Source organism: Phoca vitulina, unplaced genomic scaffold (genome assembly GCF_004348235.1).
Source record: "Phoca vitulina isolate PV1807 unplaced genomic scaffold, GSC_HSeal_1.0 scaffold1, whole genome shotgun sequence".
Taxonomy (NCBI): domain Eukaryota; kingdom Metazoa; phylum Chordata; class Mammalia; order Carnivora; family Phocidae; genus Phoca; species Phoca vitulina.
In genome coordinates, this window is record NW_022589704.1 from 22,815,796 (window position 1) to 22,839,166 (window position 23,371).

At 35.5% G+C, this 23,371-nt stretch overlaps 1 protein-coding gene across 1 annotated transcript in view; it reads right to left on the reverse strand.

The window, feature by feature from the left end:
* SPAG16 (sperm associated antigen 16) overlaps positions 1 to 23,371 on the reverse strand; it is a 947,698-nt gene that overhangs the window by 280,777 nt on the left and 643,550 nt on the right. The gene's annotated exons all lie outside the window — the stretch shown is intronic.

Consider the following 23,371-nt stretch of genomic DNA (forward strand, 5'->3'; position numbering starts at 1 on the left):
CAATTTTAATGATGCAGGCACTTAAATTCATTAATCTGTTGTCCTTTATCAAGGAAGAAAGTCAGTCCTTCTATATTCCCAGAGTAATGAAGGGGGCAGGGCAGGGAATGAAAATTACAGAAGCTCTTGTCTTCTGCTGCAGTGACTAGAGGTCAGAGAGGGGCTTGGGACCCAGATGTCCACATTAGCAGCTGACTTAGGTTCAGACTGCAAAATTTCCAGTCAAATCTGTTTCTTTCCTTGTTGAAAAAAGATGATTTTTTTTTTATTTCACCTAAGTCAGTTATGACTTACTTACTATGAACAAGGTACAACTTCATATTTCTACTAATTTCAAAATAATCATTTCATAAGTACTTAGATGTAGCTTTTTAAAAGTATGCATTTTTTAACACTTTATTGTGAAATAAAGCAAATCATCTAGCAAAAATGGCAGCAACATGTTAATACTGTTCTTAGTAACAATCCTTTTTCTCTTTGCCCTTCTGCCTTTTAATAATTGCTGATGATATTACATGTAGACCACACAAATTCTGTTAAATCTGTTTTATCTATTGTGAAACAACCAAAGTTGTTACTCTATTTGGCAGAAGTCTCTTTTAAAGTGGCCAATTATTACTGATTAATACAGTGTTCACTGCAATAACACTGTCAGGAAAACCTGCAATGAATTTATTTTCTCTTAACATGTACATAAGTACAGTCACATAAATTCAGGGTAGTTCCACTATATACATAAAAAACAATAATTTATGGATAGGTTTGTGTTACCATAATTTACATTATTAAAGTTCATGTTGGGGGGCGTCTGGGTGGCTCAGTCTGTTAAGTGTCTGCCTTTGGATCAGGTTGCGATCCCAGGGTCCTGCGATGGAGCCCCATGGCAGGCTCCCTGCTCAGTGGGGACCCTGCTTCTCCCTCGCCCTCCGCCCCTCTCCCCAACTCATGTTCTCTCTCTCTCACTCGTTCTCTCTCTGTCAAATAAATAAATAAAATCTTAAAAAAAAAATAAAGTTCATGTTTATGATGATAGGCTATATTTGCCTACTGCTATATTGAAGTGATTGGATAAAATATCTCCTAAACTATAGCTTGATTCATAGAAACAGATTAGAGGGTAGAATCATATATATTTAACTAATACTCATAGCCTTTTTAAGAACAACTGCTTTACTATGTTTTACTGTGTTTCTGTTTTCTAGAAAAATAATCATATTTCCCTAAAGAATTAAAATTGTATCTATACAATACTCTTTGGAGAAAGAAAAGTTACAATCTCCAAAAGGCACAGTCTATTTTTACCATTTTTAGTTATGCAAAATATAACATAATCAGAAAGCAATCCATTATTTAATGACTTGGTTTCTTTTATAAAATTTGTAGTTACATATTGTACACTTAAAATCAACCATTTCTTTCTTTCTTCTTTTTCTTTTTTTTTTTTTTTTAAAGATTTTGTCAGAGAGAGAGAGAGAACACAAGCAGGCGGAGTGGCAGGCAGAGGGAGAAGCAGGCTCCCCGCTGAGCAAGGAACCCGATGCAGGGCTCGATCCCAGGACCCCGGGATCATGACCTGAGCCAAAGGCAGATGCTTAACCAACAGAGCCACCCAGATGTCTCAAAACCAACAATTTCTTTTTTTGTTTAATATTTTATTTATTTATTTGACACACAGAGAGAGCTAGCGAGAGAGAGCACAAGCAGGGAGGATGGCAGAGGGAGAGGGAGAAGCAGGCTCCCCGATGAGCAGGGAGCCCAATGAGGGGCTCGAACCCAGGACCCTGGGATCATGACCTGAGCCAAAGGCACACGCTTAACAACTGAGCCACCCACGCACCCCTTGGGATGTTTGCAAATTCTTAAAATAAATTAGTATGCAAACTTCAATATTTTAGGGAAAATGCAATAAATCTAGGTTCTGAGTGTAATTTAAATAGAGGAGCTTAAATTCCTTTAGTTAGAAAACTGTTGAATTTTTTGATATAGCTGTTGAAATGGGATGGGTTGAAAGGCGGAGCATGGTGGTGATTGACCTGCTGGGCCCAAGACCATTGTAATCCGCCACAGGGAATTCCAGACCCTCTGCTGGGGGATGTAACTTTTAAAACATTTTACCTGCAGAGCCACTCTGGATATACAAATTAAATCTTCTGAAGAAGAAGGACAGATTCTCCTGCTCTGCCTGTAGTTTTGTATGTTAACTAGTAGTCACTTATTGAAGTATGGATTCATGGGGTCACATTCACTGATGAACACACAATTAAGTGGGGAAAATTACATTAAAGGGAATAATCAAGTTTTCTTGTAATTAGGCTTATGAGTAAATTGGTGTGACAATTCTTTTTGCTCTAATTATGTGATTCAGGGATAATATATGATGCATTAGACATCATCCCTATATGTAAAACAATCTCTAGAAAACTCATGCTGTTTATCATACATGTAATTTTTCAAAATTTTTAAATCACAGGCAAGCTTAGACTGACTACAACTAATCATGACTAGAAAGAAATGTATAATTTTATATCAATATGTTGATATTATTTAAAATAATTTTGTACTGTAAAAACTGTTTAAATGAGACTTCTTTGTATTGGAAGACCACTTGCCTAAATGACCATATGTTCTGAGAAGTGACATCATTTCTTATAAAAGTAGTAAATAGGGGCACCTGGGTGGCTCAGTTAAGCATCTGCCTTCGGCTCAGGTCATGATCCCTGAGTCCCAGATTGAGCCCTGCAGGGGGGCTCCCTGCTCAGCGGGGAGTCTGTTTCTCCCTCTCCCTCTGCTCCTCCCCTCCACCCCCCACTCATGCTAACTCTTCAAATAAATAAAATCTTTAAAATTTTTTTTTAAATAAAATTAAAAGTACTAAATACATTTTGAACTATTTTTGGCAGCCATATGCTCAAAACAAACATGGAAAGTCTGAAAGGTGTATTAAATTTAAAATATTTTAAGATTGATAGTATAAAATAAATTTAATAATGTCACAGCAAAATCTGTCCTGTGTCCTCTTAAATGCCTCTTGAGTTCTGACTTGCAGGACTTTTTGATATTTCCTAATCAAAGAATATTTATTGATTAACTTCTCCACCAAGAATTGTGCCAAGTGATATGGGGTAAAAAAAAAAAAAAAAAAAAAAAAAAAAAGTTAAGGTATTACTCAGCTAAAAATTGTATTACACATCATTGCTGGGGTATTTTTGTATAAATAAACATTCTGGAATCCTAAAATGGCCTCAACCATCCCACAGTTAATCAATGACAAATATCTAAGTTAACAGTTATCTATTAGATGCAAAGTATTCCACCTGCTTCATCTAATCTTAGTCCGGTCCATGTGTCCTGTTACTCCACTACTCCACACTACTACCACCTCAGGAACTTGGACTTTTTTGTGGCCTCTACTTGAGTTCTCTTCCTTAAGATCATTTCAAGGTTTTCTCTTCCCTCTTTCTTTTTTTTTTAAGATTTTATTTATTTATTTGAGAATGAGAGAGAGCGCATGCACAGGTTGGGGGAGAGGCAGAGGGCAAGGGAGAAGCAGGCTCCCCACTGAGCAGGGAGCCCCACATGGGGCTCAATGCTAGGACCCTGGGATCAGGACCTGAGCTGAAGGCAGATGCTTAACAGATGGAGCCACCCCGGCACCCCTCATTGCATGGTTTTCTTAAATGTCATTCTCACAGAGTCCTCCCTGACCCATTCCATTGTAAAACCCAATCCTCACCTCATTACTCTTTTTACCCTAATTGATTATGGTTAGATAACACATATTATTCTTGAGACTATTAATTTGTTTACTTGTTTATTGTTTTTGGTATTTACCAGAATATAAAGTCCGTAAGAATAGGACTTCACATCGTTCATTGCTGAACACTCAATATTTAGAGCAGTGCCCAGGACATAGGAGGTGCTCAGCAGAGTTGTTAAGTAGAAATTTCATTACTGAATTTTTCATATATGTCCCAAATTTTTAAGCCATCCAAAGGATGTATATATTGAAAAACAAATTATTAGTTTTATAGTCAAATAGGAAGTATTAAGAAGTACGACATAACAATGCTTCTAATTTTCATGGAACTATCAAGAAAATTACAAATGTTGGGCGCCTGGGTGGCTCAGTTGGTTAACCGACTGCCTTCGGCTCAGGTCATGATCCTGGAGTCCTGGGATCGAGTCCCACATCGGGTTCCCTGCTCGGCAGGGAGTCTGCTTCTCCCTCTGACTCTCCTCCCTCTCATGCTCTCTGTCTCTCATTCTCTCTCTCGCAAATAAATAAAATCTTTAAAAAAAAAATTAAAGAAAATTACAAATGCATGAAATCATCACTATCCAACTGTAGTAGTTATTGAAGGTTAAACTTTGAGGGCAGAGTGATATAATATTAAATGTACTATTTCTTTGTCATTTACAGTTTTAAATTTCTAAGAACAAAACAAAGCAGAAACACAGGGAGAAAACCTCTATAAATTCATTACATTTAGAAAATAATTTTCCAATAAATTTTTGAACGTCTGCTTATACAACTCCTTTTTTTCCCCTTTATTTTTAAGTGTCATATTTTTCTATCAGAAGTTATTTTCTTTGCAAAGTGTTAAGATTTAGTTTAAGAATATCATATAGCATTAGATTAGTTTAAAAATATTAAGTTAATTTTTGAATATTAGGAGCAGTGAAATAATTCAAATATCATATAAAATAAAAATAGCATGCTGCATGTCCTTTAATTTTCTATTCTGCTGTTGTTTTCAATTTGCCCAGGTAGAGAGAATTTGCTTTAGTGTTTTTTACCACACATCTAAAAGTTTTGACTTATGCATCATCCAGGTGCGGTAATGAATAAGAACTGACATCAAATATCAATATTATTGGCCCAGCTAAATGGTAATTGACATCAAGTTGGATTGCTAAAGAAGTAAACAAAATTGAAATTTTTTTGGCATATAAGTACTGCCTGACATCATTTGTCCTTCAGAGGATCAATGGCTGCATGACCTAAATGTTGTTTGTATTTCTTTATATAAAATGGCCAGAGACTGATACAAAGTACTTTTTGTTTGAGCTTGGATAACAAAATTCAGAAAATAAGAAATTGAGCTTCTTTTGCTAAAATGGATTGAGGGTATATATTTTTTTAAATAGGCAATGCAGGTATTAGTTTATTTCCTGATTTAAAGAAAAGATAATGTGAATTAATGCATTTCTGTCCACATACTGGCAACTTAAGGAAAAGCAATTAATCTATATCAGATCAAATTTAAAACTCTTAACTACCTAATTACTAAGTGGTTTGGTTTTTTTAAAAGATTTTATTTATTTATTTGAGAGAGAGAAAGAGAACAAGCAGTGGGGAGGAGTAGAGGGAGAGAGAGAGAGAAGTAGACTCCCTACTGAGCAGGGAACCCGACTGTGGGGCTTGATCCCAGGACCCAGAGATCATGACCTGAGCTGAAACAGATGCTTAACTGACTGAGCCACCCAGGCACCCCTAAATGGTATGTTTTGATATTAAAAAAAAAATCTATTGAGAAATATCCTTTTTTTTTTTTTTTAGTAGTATTCAGCTCAAGTTTAGTACAGTGCATAGTTTCTTATTTGGAATAGTTTCAGAATTCCATTTTCTTATCTCTGTTAAAGTGCAAAATATGTATTGCAGATTTATGTTTATAACATTGATATTATGTTACACACAACTAAATTATGGGATATAAGAAATTCATCTTACATATTTGTGTGTGTATATTCTTGTATTTACTTCTACTTATTTGAATGCAAATGCTAAAAGGAACATTAGTTTCATGAAGAAGAAGGAGAAGGAGAAGAAGGAGGAGGAGAAGGAGAAGAAGACGAAGAAGAAGAAGAAGAAGGAGAAGGAGAAGAAGGAGAAGAAGAAGAAGGAGAAAAAGGAGAAAACGGAGGAGGAGGAGAAGGAGCCATAGCAGCACCAGGGAGGAAGAGGAGGGGGAGGGAGTGGTAGGAATAGGAGGGGTAGTGATAGTGTTTTCTAGTTTCCAGGCACTAGGTTAAATACATTACACATATTATCTAATACTCACTGTTCTTTTTATCATTAATTTTCACAAAATAACTGAATGATTGCTAAAGATTATATATCTTGTGAATGGCAAAACCAGGATCCAAAAGTATAATTGAAATTTTGTAATTTTCCAGTGCTCCAAAGTGACAGGACACTATGATTCTATAGAAGCTTTCTAAGGAGCAATTAATCTATCCTGATAATTAAATAAGTTTCACTTTATATTTATGGCTTGTGGTTTAATATCCACAGAACTTGGAAGGCCAATAACATTGAAATAAATAAGATGCAATGATACAATGCTATAATGAAATCCTTATACTTTCATTTGTTCAAAACTCTGCATTCATTCATCACATTTTTGAACATTAAGTGTGTAAAATAAACTATACTGGATGTTAGAGATATTAAGTCAAATAAGATTTTAAAATGTTCTCTTTTTTTTATCTCTTTCCACTGTATTCCAATTTTGAAAGATTTTTTTTTTTTTAATGAACTGACAAAAAGCCCCAAGACAATGGTGAACTATGATCCTCTAGCTTCTGCACTGGGAGAATAGGGTGACACTAACAAAGATGCTAAGAGATGGGTAAATGTTAGGATTAAGGGAAAGCAAGAGTTTCATTTTTAGCATGTTAAAATAAGACAAAATAAGACATCTTATAGATATTTAGGCTGAGAAGCAAAATAGCTAATGATGAATCTAATAATAATGAGCAGAATGGGACTTACTTGGAAATCATCACGTGTAGGCAAAATTATAAGTCATAGGTTTGTATGAAATGATATAAGGAGAAAATTTGCTAAAAAAACCAAGATTAAGATTAAATCTTGACACTTTTAATATTTAGCAGTCAAGTGGTAAAGAAGGATCCAGCATAGTAGATTGAGAAGCAATGACCATGGAGATTTCACTTCTTAGGATTCAAGAAGAATGTTTGCAGTGAATAAAGACTGATAATAATGGAGAAATAACCATTGGATGTAACAATATGAAAACTAAGAGCAGTTTCAGTGGAGTTTTTGACTTGGAGTTTATACGTGAATGGCTGAGGAAAAGATGATATTAGAGATTTCAGGGCAACATGGAGGAATAAGATAATGAAAAAAATAACACTGCCATTCAAACTTCAAAGAAATTATGGATTAAAAAGTTAAAAAAATAAATTAACATATATCTAAACTCAAAAAAAAAAAAAAAAACCCGATGAAACAAAGACAGGCAAATTTGAAAAGAACCCAACAGAAATTCTGTAGATGATAAATGTAGTAACAGAAATATAAAAGCTTAATAGAGCAAGATGGCAGAGGAGTAGGAAACCTAAATTTCATCTGGTCCCAGGAATTTAGCTGGATAGGAATCAAACCATTCTGAACACCTATGAACTCAACAGGAGATGGAAGAAAAGAATGGCAGCAATTCTCTGAACAGAAAAGCTACCACTTTCTGGAAGGTAGGACCCACGGAGAAGTGAATCTGAGGGGATATTGCGGAAGATAGACCGCGGGGTGGGGGGGAGCCTCCGTCAGCCACTACCGGCAAGTGATAGAGCAGCAGAAAACAAAATCAGAACTTTTAGAAGTCTGTTCCGCTGAGGGACTTCACCCCAGCAGCTAAGCAGAGGGTGGAACACTCACTGGAACAGTGTGGTCTCAGGACCCTCGGGGTCACAGGCAGACCGGCGGTGCCTGAGTGCAGCTGAGCTCCCAGGTATTGGAGTGGGGAAACTGGCTGCAAGGAGGGAGCCAAGGAGCGGGCTCTCAGCTCAGGGTTGACATAAACCATGATCCGCGGCACAGTCAGGCCACTGCTCTTCCAGCAGGGACCCAATAAGCGGCAGATCCAGGGAGACTCCACTTCCTCCCCCGGGAGGAGCTGTGCGGGAGTGCACCACAGGGATCTGCTGGGTTTGGAGACTCCACACGGGGTCGGGTGCCAGAGACAGAGATGCTCAGTCACAGGCCAGGTGAGCATGGAGTGCTGCCGGAGACCGGGGAGATGGGAGTGATTGACTGCTTGGCTCACTGAGGAGTGGGGCCTCAAGTTCTCAGCTCCTCCAGGGTGGAGATTCAGAGGCCGCCATTTTCACTCTCATCCTCCAAAGCTGTATGGAAAGCTTGCAGGGAACAAAAGCTCCTGAGAGCAAATCAGAGCAGATTACTTAGCCCGCCACCACAAAGGCAGAGCAATTCTGCCTTTGGCAAAGACATTTGAAAACCATGGCAACAGGCCTCTCCCCCAGAAGATCAGCAAGAATCACGTTTACCCATCAATGAGAACGGCAAAACCCCAGTGCTAGAGGAATACAGCACATAGAATTCATGGCTTTTTCCCCATGATACTTTAGTCTTTCACAGTTAATTTTTTTAATTTTTTTTTTTCTGATTTTTCTTTTTCCCTTCTTCAACCAACATCTTATCAATCCCTTTTTTAAAAATCTTTTTTATTTTTCATTTTTAGAGTCATATTCTATCCCTTCATAGTAGTTAACCTTATTTTTGGTATATATATAAGTTGTTCTCTCTTTAAAATTTTGGAATACAGTTTCTTCTAACAGACCAAAATATACCCTAAATCTCTAGTGTATGGATTTGTTCTACCCCTACCTGTCCCCTACCTGATCACAGTCTCTCCCTTTTCCTTTTTTTAAATTTCTCTTCTTTCTTTTTTCAACCAGCTTCTTATCTTATCAATTCCTTTTATAAAATCTTTTAGAATTTTCATCTTTACAGTCATATTCCATTCCTTCATCATATTTACCCTTATTTTTGTACATATATAAGCTTTTCTTTCTTTAAAATTTTGGGAAGCAGTTTCTTCTAACAGACCAAAATACACCCAAAATCTAATGTGAGGCACTGATCTATTCACCAGCCCGATCATATTCTTTTTTTTTTTTTTGTATCTTTTTCTTTTCTGTTTTTTTTTTTCTTTTTTCTTTCTTTCCCCCTGGTTTCAGGTCTCTTCTGATTTGTTTAGCATATATTTTTCTGGGGTCGTTGTTACCCTGTTAGCATTTTGTTCTCTCATTCATCTATTCTCTGGACTAAATGACAAGACAGAAAAAAATCACCTCAAAAAAAAAGAACAAGAAGCAGTACAGACTGCCAGGGACCTAATAAATACAGAACATTAGTAAGATGTCAGAACTAGAGTTCAGAATGAAGATTATAAAGAAAGATACTAGCTGGGCTTGAAAAAAGCATGGAAGATATTAGAGAAACCCTTTCTGGAGAAATAAAAGAACTAAAATCTAAACAAGTTGAAAACAAAAAGGCTGTTAATGAGGTGCAATAAAAAATGGAGGCTCTAACTGCTAGGATACGAGGCAGAAGAGAGAATTAGTGATATAGAAGACCAAATGATGGAAAATAAAGAAGCTGAGTAAAAGAGAGATAAACAACTCCTGGATCACGGGGGCAGAATTCGAGAGATAAGTGATACTATAAGATGAAACAACATTAGAATTGGGATCCCAGAGAAGAAGAAAGAGAGAGAGGGGCAGAAGGTATATTGGAGCAAATTATAGCAGAGAACTTCCCTAATTTGGGGAAGGAAACAGGCATCAAAATCCAGGAGGCACAGAGAACTCCCCTCAAAATCAATAAAAATAGGTCAACACCCCAACATCTAGTAGTAAAACTTATGAGTCTCAGAGACAAAGAGAAAAACCTGAAAGCAGCTCAGGACAAGAGGTCTGTAATCTACAATAGTAGAAACATTAGGTTGGCAACAGACCTATCCACAGAGACCAGGCAGGCCAGAAAGAACTGGCATGATATATTCAGAGCACTAAATGAGAAAAATATGCAGCCAAGAATACTATATCAAGCTAGGCTGTCACTGAAAATAGGAGAGAGAAAAAGCTTCCAGGACAAACAAAAACTAAAAGAATTTATGAACACCAAACCAGCCCTACAAGAAATATTGAACGGGGTCCTCTAAGCAAAGAAGGAGCCTAAAAGTAACATAGACCAGAAAGGAACAGAAAATATATACAGTAACAGTCATCTTACAGGCAATACAATGGCACTAAATTTATATCTTTCAATAGTTACCCTGAATGTAAATGGGCTAAATGCCCCAATCAAAAGACACAGGCTATCACATTGGATAAAAAAAAACAAGGCCCATCAATATGCTGTCTGCAAGAGACTCATTTTAGACCCAAAGACACCCCCAGATTGAAAGTGAGGGGGTGGAAAACCATTTACCATGCTAATGGACACCAAGAGAAAGCTGGGGTGGCAATCCTTCTATCAGACAAATTATATTTTAAACCAAAGACTGTAATAAAAGATGAGGAAGGACACTATATCCTTCTTAAAGGGTCTATCCAACAAGATCTAACAATTGTAAATATCTATGCCCCAACATGGGAGCAGCCAATTATATAAGCCAATTAATAACAAAAGCAAAGAAACACATCGACAACAATACAATAATAGTAGGGGACTTTAACACCCCCCTCACTGAAATGGACAGATCATCTAAGCAAAAGATCAAGAAGGAAATAAAGACTTTAAATGACACACTGAACCAATGGACTTCACAGATATATTCAGAACATTCCATCCCAAAGCAACAGAATACACATTCTTCTCTAGTGCCCACACAACATTCTCCAGAATAGATAACATCCTAGGTCACAAATCAGGTCTCAACCGGTACGAAAAGATTATGCTTTGAAACTAGAACTCAATCACAAGAGGAAAGTCAGAAAGAACTCAAATACATGGAGGCTAAAGAGCCTCCTACTAAAGAATGAATGGGTCAACCAGGAAATAAAAGAAGAATTAAAAAAATTCATGGAAAGAAATGAAAATAAAAACACAACTGTTCAAAATCTTTGGGATGCAGCAAAAGCAGTCCTAAGAGGCAAGTATATAGCAATACAAGCGTTTCTCAAGAAACAAGAAAGGTCTCAAATACACAACCTAACCCTACACCTAAAGGAGCTGGAGAAAGAACAGCAAATAAAGCCTAAACCCAGCAGGAGAAGAGAAATAATAAAGAGCAGAGCAGAAATCAATGAAATAGAAACCAAAAGAACAGTAGAACAGATCAACGAAACTAGGTGCTGGTTCTTTGAAAGAATTAATAAGATTGATAAACCCCTGGCCAGACTTATCAAAAAGAAAAGAGAAAGGACCCAAATAAATAAAATCATGAATGAAAGAGGAGAGATCACAACCAACACCAAAGAAATACAAACAATTATAAGAACATATTATGAGCAACTATATGTCAGCAAATTAGATCATCTGGAAGAAATGGATGCATTCCTAGATATGTATAAACTACCAACACTCTACCAGGAAGAAATAGAAAACCTGAACAGACCTATAACCACTAAGGAAATTGAAGCAGTCATCAAAAATCTCCCAAAAAACAAGAGCCCAGGGCCAGATGCTTCCCAGGGGAACTCTACCAAACATTTAAAGAAGAATTAATACCTATTTTTCTGAAACTGTTCCAAAAAATAGAAATGGAAGGAAAACTTCCAAACTCGTTTTATGAGGCCACCATTACCTTGATCCCAACCAGACAAATAACTCATCAAAAAGGAGTACTACAGACCAATTTCCCTGATGAACATGGATGCAAAATTCTCACCAAAATACTAGCCAATAAGATCCAACAGTACATTAAAAGGATTATTCACCACGACCAAGTGGGATTTATTCCTGGGCTGCAAGGTGGGTTCAACAGCTGTAAATCAATCAGTGTGATAAAATACATTAATAAAAGAATGAACAAGAACCATATGATCTTCTCAATAGATGCAGGAAAAGCTTTTGACAAAGTACAGCATCCTTTCTTGGTCAAAACTCTTCAGAGTATAGGGACAGAGTGTACATACCACAATATTATAAAAACCACCTATGAAAAACCCACAGCGAATATCACTCTCAATGGGGAAAAACTGACAGCTTTCCCCCTAAGGTCAGGAACACGGCAGGGATGTCCACTATCACTCCTGCTATTCAACTTAGTACTAGAAGTCCTAGCCACAGCAATCAGACAACCAAAAGAAATCAAAGGCATCCAAATTGGCAAAGAAGTCAAACTCTCACTCTTTGCAGATGATATGATACTTTATGTGGAAAACCCAAAAGACTCCACCCCAAAACTACTAGAACTCATACAGGAAGTCAGTAAAGTGGCAGGATATAAAATCAATGCACAGAAGTCAGTGGCATTCCTATACACCAACAACAAGACAGAAGAAAGAGAAATTAAGGAGTCGATCCCATTTACAATTGCACCCAAAACCATAAGATACCTAGGAATAAATCTGACCAAAGAGGCAAAGAATCTATACTCAGAAAACTATAAAATACTCATGAAAGAAATTGAGGAGACACAAAGAAATGGAAAAAGGTTCCATGCTCATGGATTGGAAGAACAAATATTGTGAAGATGTCAATGCTACCTAGAGCAATCTACACATTCAATGCAATCCCCATCAAAATACCATCCACTTTTTTCAAAGAAATGGAACAAATAATCCTAAAATTTGTATGGAACCAGAAAAGACCCCAAATAGCCAGAGGAATGTTGAAAAAGAAAAGCAAAGCTGGTGGCATCACAATCCCAGACTTCAAGCTCTATTACAAAGCTGTCATCATCAAGACAGTATGGTACTGGCACAAACAGACACATAGATCAATGGAACAGAATAGAGAGCCCAGAAAAGGACCCTCAACTCTATGGTCAACTAATCTTTGACAAAGCTGGAAAGAATGTCCAATGGAAAAAAGACAGTCTCTTCAACAAATGGTGTTGGGAAAATTGGACAGCCACATGCAGAAGAATGAAACTGGACCATTTCCTTACATCACACACGAAAATAGACTCCAAATGGTTGAAAGACCTAAATGTGAGACAGGAGTCCATCAAAATCCTAAATGAGAACACAGGCAGCAACCTCTTTGACCTCAGCCATAGCAACTTCTTCCTAGAAACATTGCCAAAGGCAAGGGAAGCAGGGGCAAAAATGAACTATTGGGCCTTCAAGATAAAAAGCTTTTGCACAGCAAAAGAAACAGTCAACAAAACCGAAAGACAACTGACAGAATGGGAGAAGATATTTGCAAATGACATATCAGATAAAGGGCTAGTATCCAAAATCTATAAAGAACTTATCAAACTCAATACCCAAAGGACAAATAATCCAATCAAGAAATGGGCAGAAGACATGAACAGACATTTTTCCAAAGAAGACATCCAAATGGCCAACAGACACATGAAAAAGTGCTCAACATCACTTGTCATCAGGGAAATCCAAATCAAAACCTCAATGAGATACCACCTCACACCAGTCAGAATGGCTAAAATGAACAAGTCAGGAAACAACAGATATTGGTGGGGATGCAGAGAAAGGAGAACCCTCCTACACTGTTGGTGGGAATGCCAGCTGGTGCAGCCACTCTGGAAAACGGTATGGAGGTTCCTCAAAAAGTTGAAACTAGAGCTACCATACGACCCAGGAATTGCACTACTGGGTATTTACCCCAAAGATACAAATGTAGTGATCCAAAGCAGTACGTGCTCCCCGATGTTTATATCAGCAATGTGCACAATAGCCAAATTATGGAAAGAGCCAAGATGTCCATTGACAGATGAATGGATAAAGAAGATGTGGTATCTATATACAATGGAATATTATGCAGCCATCAAAATGAATGAAATCTTGCCATTTGCAACGACGTGGATGGAACTGGAGGGTATTATGCTGAGTGAAATAAGTCAATCAGCAAAAAACATGTATCATATGACTCACTGATATGAGGAATTCTTAATCTCAGGAAACATATTGAGGGTTGCTGTAATGGTGGGGTGGGAGGGATGCGGTGGCTGGGTGATAGACACTGGGGAGGGTATGTGCTATGGTGAGTGCTGTCAATTGTGCAGCACTGTTGAATCACAGACCTGTACCTCTGAAACAAATAATACATTATACGTTAAAGAAAAAAAAGAAGAAGATAGTAGGAAGGGAAAAATGAAGGGGGCGGGGAATCGGAGGGGGAGATGAACCATGAGAGACTATGGACTCTGAGAAACAAACAGGGTTCTAGAGGGGAGGGGGGGTGGGGGGATGGGTTACCCTGTGATGGGTATTAAAGAGGGCACATATCAAATGGAGCACTTGGTGTTATACGCAAACAATGAATCATGGAACACTACGTCAAAAACTAATGATGTAATGTATGGTGATTAACATAACATAATAAAAAAATAAAATAAAATGGGAAAAAAAAACTCAATAGAAAAATTACATAGTAAACTAGATTCAGCCAAAAATTTAGTGAATTATAAAAGAGATCTAAAGAAGTCCAGCAGAATTCAGCATAGAGAACTAAAGCATGGGAAATATAAAGACAAGTTAATTAACTTGGGGAACTAAACAAAAGGTTTCAACCTAAGGATAAAAGGAGAGTCTTAAGGATAGACTAGAGGGAACTGACAAGAAACAATATTTAAAGAAATAATGGCTTAAGATTTTCTGGGATTGCAGAATACAAAGGTGCTCATATTGAGGAAGCACATCAAATTTTGAAGGAAAAAAGGAGACAAATCCACATGTACACCCATGACAAAGATATTGAAAATAAAATATTAAATGTACTAGAAAGTATGAGAGAGAAAAAACAAACAGGTTACCTACATAGGATCAGCTACTAGATGAGAGCAGACTTCCATGGCAAAAATAAATCCAGAAGAAAATGGAATATCACAATGAAAATAAAATATGCAAAGGCCAAGAAACTTACTGCCTACTAACCCTCACTGAAAGAACTACTAGAGAGTATTCTTCAGCAAGAAGAAAATGAAACATTAAAAGAAGGAGAAAAAATAAATAAGTTAATTGTAAACAATGAATTAATAAAAATATATTGGTAGCTCTAATAAATATCAACTGTTTCAAGGTGGGATCAAAATGTAAAATAAAAATAACATGTAATATGGCAAACTGATGTCTAGAAAAAAGTCTGAGTGTTTTAATTTCTTTGTGCTATTCTGGGGAGAATAGCAATATTATTTAATTGTAGACATTTTAGAGAAATAAAATATGTGCATATTTAAAATGTAAGAGTAACAAATTTTGACAGACAAAAAGGAAAAAACAAGCAAATTACACAATAGAATAAACAAAATAAGATGGTAAAAGTAAATCCAAATATATTAATAATTATAACAAATGTAGACCAATTAATGTCAGCTATTAATAGACTCAGATTTTATTAAAAACACAAATTAAAACAGTATATACCACTTATAAGAGAAATAAAATGAAACCATAAAAAAGGAAGGAAATTGGAGGATGATAAAAGATACATTGTGTAAATATGATCAAAGTAAGTCATATAAAGCAAAATGTTTTAATTGTGTCAAACAGGGCTATTTTACATAAGTCTTTAAGGAAGTTTTCATGAAGCAGGACTCATGAATTTACATGCATCTAACAATTTGAGTCTCAACAAAATATAAAGCAAAATGGCATTTGAAAATGGAATATATAAAAATCTATAAATGATTTCTTTTTAATTGAAAATTAAAAATCCATAAGAATGCTGGGAGATTTTAATATTTCTCATAATATAAAATTTTAAACAGACAAAAAATCATGTTTTTATATGATTTGCACAATTATAGTTACAGCAATCTTTATCTAAAATATACAACTAGGTGTACCAAACAAGAACACACATTCTTTCTAAGCCTCCATAGGACATTTTAAAAATGATCATGCACAAGGCCACAAACAAGTCCTACCAAATCTCCAAAACTGACATCATGCAGATATTTTTTCTGACAATAATGTAATCAAATTATAAATCAGCAATTCAAAGAGAGCTCTCAAATTTTTCATGTATATTTCATAGATTTGGTACTAAAAGCAATTTTAAGTAAGTCCAAATTTACAAAACAAAAAATCAGGAGTAAGGAAAAGTAAGGAAGGAAGGTAAGGAAAAGTAAGACAGCAAGTGATTGAGAGATGAAATTCAAACTTAAAAAACAGACAAATTTGGAACGTGTTTATATATAGATAAAAATAGTCCTATAGAAAGGGGGAAAAAGAAATAATTGTAACGTAAACTTATGAAGAGAGTGAAAGAAGAATGGGAAATGAAATTTATTGTACAACTAAAATATTAAAACTTCTTAGGAACTGAAAAAGTCCTTCTAAGATTACTGAAGGTGAGACACTAACGATGAGTGGAGATGCCTATATATTTAGAGATGTAGAAGTAGGAACAAGAGATTTCTTCTCTGAAGGTTTTTATTTTATCACTAAAGAATGAGTCAAGGATATAGGAAGAGAGTTTGTGGAAGAGATGGAAGTAGGAGTATGAGGATATTTAAGAAGGAGTTATAAAAGTAATCTAAGTGAATAGAAAAGTGAACACACTAGAGAAATATAATCTAAATGTTAAGTAATAGTGGGGCGTCTGGGTGGTTCAGTTGGTTAAGCATCCAACTCTTGATTTTGGCTCAGTTCATGATCACAGGGTTGTGAGATTGAACCCTGCACTGGGCTCCATGCTGGGCATGGAGCCTGCTTAAGATTCTCTCTCTCCCTCTGCCTCTTCCCCCACCTCCCTCTCTCTCTCACTAAAATACATACATACATACAAACATACATACATACAAATGTTAAGTAATAGTGAGTGGTTATTTGTACTTTGGAGTCATAAATTTAAAGTTAATTTAAAGAAAAAAAGTTTCAGTTTAAAATGGCAACATAGGAACATTCTGAACTCTCCTCTTCCACAGAACACACCAGATTAAACCTATTAATATAACAATTTTTCCTGAAGAAGAACTGAGTGCTGACTAAACAGTTACTGAGCAACCAAAGACAGAGAGAATGGCAAGAGAATAGCAGGAGAGATGGAGACATGTCACGGTTTAAAAGAGTAACTAGTGGGCGCCTGGGTGACTCAGTCAGTTAAGCGTCTGCCTTCGGCTCAGGGCATGATCCCAGGTCCTGGGATCAAGCCTGCATCAGGCTCCCTGCTCAGTGGGGAGTCTGCTTCTCCCTCTGCCCCTCCCCCTGTGTGTGCTCTCTCTCTCTTTCTCAAAAATAAATAGATAAATAAAAATTTTAAAAAATTTAAAAGAGTAACTAACATATACAGCCACAGCTCCAGCCAGCCACCAACAGTCACCAAGCACATACAGCCTGCATAGGGGTCACCATACAGAAGACAACCTCTTCAATTTTAGGAGAAGTAGCTGTTTTACCTAATCCATAGAAACAAACACAGAAAGTAAAGTAAAATAGGGGAGACAGAGGAATATGCTCCAAAAGAAAGAACAAGGAAAAAAAAACTCAGTAAAAGAATTAAATGAAATAGAAATAAGCAATATGCCTGAAAAAGATTTTAAAATAATGATCACAAAGATACTCACTGGGCTGGAGGAAAGAATGGAAGAGCTCAGTGAGACCTTCAATAAAGAGATAGAAAATATTAAAAAGAATCAGTCAGAGCTGAAGAATACAATAACTGAGATAAAAAACACAGTAGAGGGAATCAACAGTAGATTAGAGGACACAGAAGAACTAGCAATGATCGGAAAGGCAGGGTAATGGAAAGCACAGAAGCTAACCAGCAAAAAAAAAGAGAAAAGAATTTTTAAAAAATGAGGGTAAATTAAGAAATCTCTTGGACAACATCAAACGAAGAAACATACACATTATAGGGGTCACAGAAGAAGAAGAGAGAGAGAAAGGTGTGGAAAACTTGAAGAAATAATAACTGAAAACTTCCATAATCTAAGGAGGGAAATAGACATCCAAGTCCAAGAAGTACAGAGAGTTCCAAACAAGATGAACTCCAGTAGGTCAACACCAGAGCACATAATAATTTAAATGTCAAAAGTTAAAGATAGAGAATCCTAAAAGCATCAAGAGAGAATCAAAAAGTTACCTACAAGGGAAAATCTTATAAGGCTATCAAGCAGAAACTTCGCAAGCCAGAAGGGAGTGCCATGATATATTCAAAGTGCTAAAGGGAAAAAAAACCTACAAACAAGAATACTTTACTCAGTAATGTTATAATTCAGATTTAAGGGAAAGATAAAGAATTTCTCAGACAAACAAAAGATAAAGGACTTTATCACCACTAAACCAGCCTTATAAGAAATGTTAAAGGGACTTCTTTAAATGGAAAATAAATGACCATAATTAGACATAAGAAAAATATGAATAAAAATATGTAAAATATGACAACATATACATAAAATGGGGAAGGGAGTTTCTTTTAGAATGTATTTGACCTTACTTGATTTTCAAATTAATATGAACAGCTATTTACTTAGAATGTTATATATGAACCTCATGGTAACCACAAACCCCAAAAAATAAAAAGAAAGAAAGCCAAACAAAACACTATAGATACTCATTGATTAAAAAAAAAAGGAACAAAAGAAGAAATACATTAGAGGGAATACACCTCAGTATAATAAAGACCATATATAAAAAACCCACAGCTAACAAGATCCTCAATGGTGAAAAACTGAGAGTTTGCCCTTTAAGCTCAGGAACAAGACAAGAATGTCCACTGTCATCACTTTTATTCAACATAGTATTAGAGGTCTTAGCCACAGCAATCAGACAAGAAAAAAAGAAGTAAGAGGCATCTGTATTGGTAAAGAAGAAGTTAAACTGTCACTATTTGGAGATAACATGATACAATTTATAGAAAATCCTAAAGATACTACCAAAAACTACTAGAAGTAATAAACGAATTCAGGAAAGTGTCAGGATACAAAATTAATACCCAGAATTCCATAGTGTTTCTATACATTAACAACAAAGTCACAGAAAGAGAAATTAAAAACAAAACACCATTTATAATTGCATCAAAAAGAATAAAATACCTAGTCATAAACTTAATAAGGAGGTAAAAGATCTGTACTCTGAAAACTATAAAACACTAATGAAAGAAACTGAAGATGACACAAATGGAAAGATATTTCATGCTCATGGATTGGAAGAATATTGTTAAAATGCTCATAATACCCAAAGCAATCTACAGATTCAATGCAATCCCTATCAAAATACCAACAGCATTTTTCACAGAACTAGAATAAATAATACTAAAAGTTGTATGGATCCACCAAAGACTCTGAATAGCCAAAGCAATTCTGAGAAAGAAGAACAAAGCTAGAGATATCACATCCCAGATTTCAAGACATACTACAAACCTGTAGTAATCAAAACAGTATGATACTGACACTTAGATGAATAGAAGAGAATAGAGACCCCAGAAATAAACCCATATTTATATGGTCAATTAATCTATGACAAAGGAGATAAGAATATACAATGGGGAAAAGACAGTCTTTTCAATAAATGGTTCTGGGAAAACTGGACAGCTACATGTAAAAGAAGGAAGTTGGGCTACTTTCTCATACTATACACAAACATAAATTCAAAATGGATTAAAGACCTAAATGAGAGACCTGAAACAACAAAAATTCTAGAAGACAGCACTGGAAGGAATTTCTCTGACATAAGCCATAGCAACATATTTCTAGATACATCTCCCAAGGCAAGGGAAACAAAAGCAAAAATAGACTATTGGGACTATATCAAAATAAGAAGCTTTTACACAGCATAGGAGACCATCAGCAAAACAAAAAAGACAACCTACTGAATCAGAGAAGATATTTGCAAATGATATATCCAAGAAGGGGTTATCCAAAACACATAAAGAATGCGTACAATTCAATACCAAAAAAACCCCCAAAAAGACAAAAAAAAAAAAAAAACCCACAATCTGATTAAAAAATGGGCAGAACACTTGAATGGACATTTCTCCAAAGAAGACATACAGATGGCCAACAGACACATGAAAAGATGCTCAACATCACTGATCATCAGAGAAATGCAAATCAAAACCACAATGAGATATCACCTTATACCTATTAGAATGCCTAAAATCAAAAAGACAAGAGACATAAGTGTTGGCATGGGTGTGGAGAAAAAGGAACCCTTGTGCAATGTTTAGGAATACTATATGATCTAATGATTCCACCATTGTGTATTTACCCAAGCAAAACCAAAACACTAACTCAAAAAGATATATGCACCTCTATGTTTAGTGTGGCATTATTTAAAATAGCCAAGACATGGAAGCAACCTAAGTGTCCATCAATAGACAAAAGGATAAGGAAAATGTGGTATACATACATATTGGAATATTACACAGCCATAAAAAAGATGAGATCATGTCATTTGAGACAACATGGATGGACCTGGAGGGGATTTTGCTAAGTGAAATAAGTCAGACTGGGAAAGCCAAATACCATATGATTCCACTCATAAATGGAATCTAAAAATTGAGTAAACAAACAAAAAGCAGAACTATAAAGACAGAGAACAAACTGATGGTTGCCAGAGGGTAGGGTGGTGGGGGTTTGGGCAAAATGAGTGAAAGAGAGAGGGAGATATAGGCCTCCAATTATGGAATGTGTAAGACATGGAAATAAAAAGCAGAGCATCAGGAATACAGTCAATGACATTTTAATAGCAATTTAATGGGACAGATGGTAGCTATATTTGTGATGAACATAGCATAATATATAAACTTCTCAAATCACTAAGTTGTTCACCTGAAATTAATGTAACATTTTGTGTCAACTATATTCAAATAAAACAAAAAACAGAAAACAACCAGTTTGATGGTATAGTATTTTAAAATCTCCACATATTTAAATCTTTTCTATAAAGAATGTAGATTTGCCAGGTATGTTATATAGAGGAAATGAGGTCAAAGTGAACTAAAGTCCTTTGCAATGGAATTGATAGAACGATAACTAAAGAACCTAAGCTGGGGTAAAATGCTAAGTGAAGGCAGAAGGGGTGATAAGATGGTGAGTAAGATTTTAACTGATTAGAGCTCTCAGTGAGGGAGAAAATTTGTTGTACTGGATTTACTTAAGACCTGGAAAGACAAACAGATACGTTCAGAAAAGCGTGCTTGGAATTGAGGTTTTGGACATGATACATTTACAGTTAATGACAAGGTGTTCAGAGTCTGACTTTAGGAATACATAGCTGAGGAGAAAAAGAGTGTTGGAGTAAATGCAGTCAAGGAAGTGGTCAGAGTGGTGTGTGGGCCACATATGTAGAGAAACACAGTGATTTAGGAACTCTAGTCTTCAAAGAATGAGGGAAAGTGGCTGGGAGGTTCTAAGCAGTAAAATCTGTTGCCAGCAGTGAATCTACGTTAGGATTTCAGTGGAATGCTGTGTAATTTTGAGTTTAATACATCTCACTTGATCCATGATACCTCAATTAATTCTGAAAGTCAATTTTTTCCTTAATGACCTTTAAACTGAAGCTCACTTAGACCTGACTTCCTGGGTCACTCCTTATCATACAACCTGGATCCATAACCTCTGACTCCTAAGGGTAGAAAGTGCAGGGTAAGATACCTAGGGATAGAAAATGCAGACTGGACTTAACCTTTTTCCGTACCTTTATGTTTTATTAGTACTTGGCTCTTTGATGTTTTCATTTTGATTTTATGGCCATTTTGACATACAAAATGTGTTATATTTATTTCTGTTATTGATAGACATTCTAAGCCAGCAGGTTTTCCTTTATTACTTAGACATTCATTCCCAGAGAGTTATGCTTGTTCTCTAATCTGATTTCAATACCCTTCCTATCTCTCACATCCCTCTTGGGGGATGCAACAAGAGCTACTAGAAGGCCTGATGGAATCTCCATCAGGTCAGACTACTTCCTGGAAAATTAAATGTGGAGGATACTCTGATAGGGATACCTTGCTCATTTTCTTGCTATGTGTTTTTACATAGTTGTTGGTTTTGTTTTGTTTTTAATTTATATTGAATTTTCTGTGTCCAGCGATTACTGTCAATTTTTTTTAATTTTTGTTTTTGCTTTACAAAATGGACTTAGTTAAACCCTTTCATAATTCCTTAAAATGTTTCAATAACTGATTACTTTAAAAAAAGAAGTTTTAAATAAGTATCTATTTCCAATGGGAAGATTAGTCAGAAATAAAGATATCAGAATCCTAATAATACAACATAGAAATACAATTCAATTTACATAGCTTTTTAGGACCATACCAAACCATTATATGTTGTATATTTGTTTCTGTGATTCTTGGTTGCTAGCTAGATAACACTGAATATTACATTTGTGATTTCTGCTTACAAATCTAAAATTGTAGAACTTTCCTAAATTATGTTTATATAAATAGCTAAATGCATTTTTAACTAGTAATGCAACTTGAAGTCATATCCCTAAAGGCATCAAATAATTAGCAAGTCTAATTCTAAATATTCAAATTTCTGCCTGCTATATATGCACTGTATAATGCATTTATTATGACAGCTTTGTCTGATAGTTTGTTTCAGTGTGAACTGTGTCACAATGCCACGTCCTTGAGTAAAAGTCTTTGTGCTCTTTCAGTCACTGCTACCTCCTAATCTATTGACATTCTTTGGCAAGTACGTGAAATAAAAGTTTTCAAAACAATTGACATATGTGACCAAAAATTTCACCCGTGTCAGTTATCATCATAAAATATAATTTCCTTAATAGTTATTAAACATTTACAGCAAAGAAGACATAAGTTAATGGAAGCATTTAATGAGGCCTGGGGATGTTGATTTGGAATAGTGTGGTAATAGTCCTTTGGCATGGACAAAGTGTATAAACAAAAACAAGTTAGCCACTTTGATGTTGGACACCTGGACCTCATATACATGATCTTGCCTTTTAATTATATGTACTTAATGTATATGTCCCTTGATTGCTAAATGAATAAATTTAATTTGGCTAATTTTATATTTATTAATTTTATTATTTGGGATGTTAAATGGCATGTCTTTTTTAGCTAAAAAATAAACTGCCTGACTCACAAAATAATTTATTTCATTTTAGCTTCCATTTAATTTTCTTAGGGTATGTGAAGCTATAAGCCATTTAATAGATTTTTAGCATAAATATCCTATATCATATGGGTTCACAGTGCTTAAATATCCTATATCATATGGGTTCACAGTGCTTAAATGCTAAAAATAAATTTTACTTTGTACCTAGAAATAAGCCATAATATATTGGCTCAACAGAGTCAATTAAATGGAAATTCCTTAATAAGATGAATTTGTTAAAATATAATTGTAGTTGAGCCCATCACTAACATTCCAGGTGTCATTCACAATGCCACCAGCACAATTTTAGTTGGAGCAAATAACATTCCTTTAGAAGAGATAATTTTTAGTGAACATTTTTCTTCTATCTAAAAGAATAATAATAGCATGATAGTATCAGA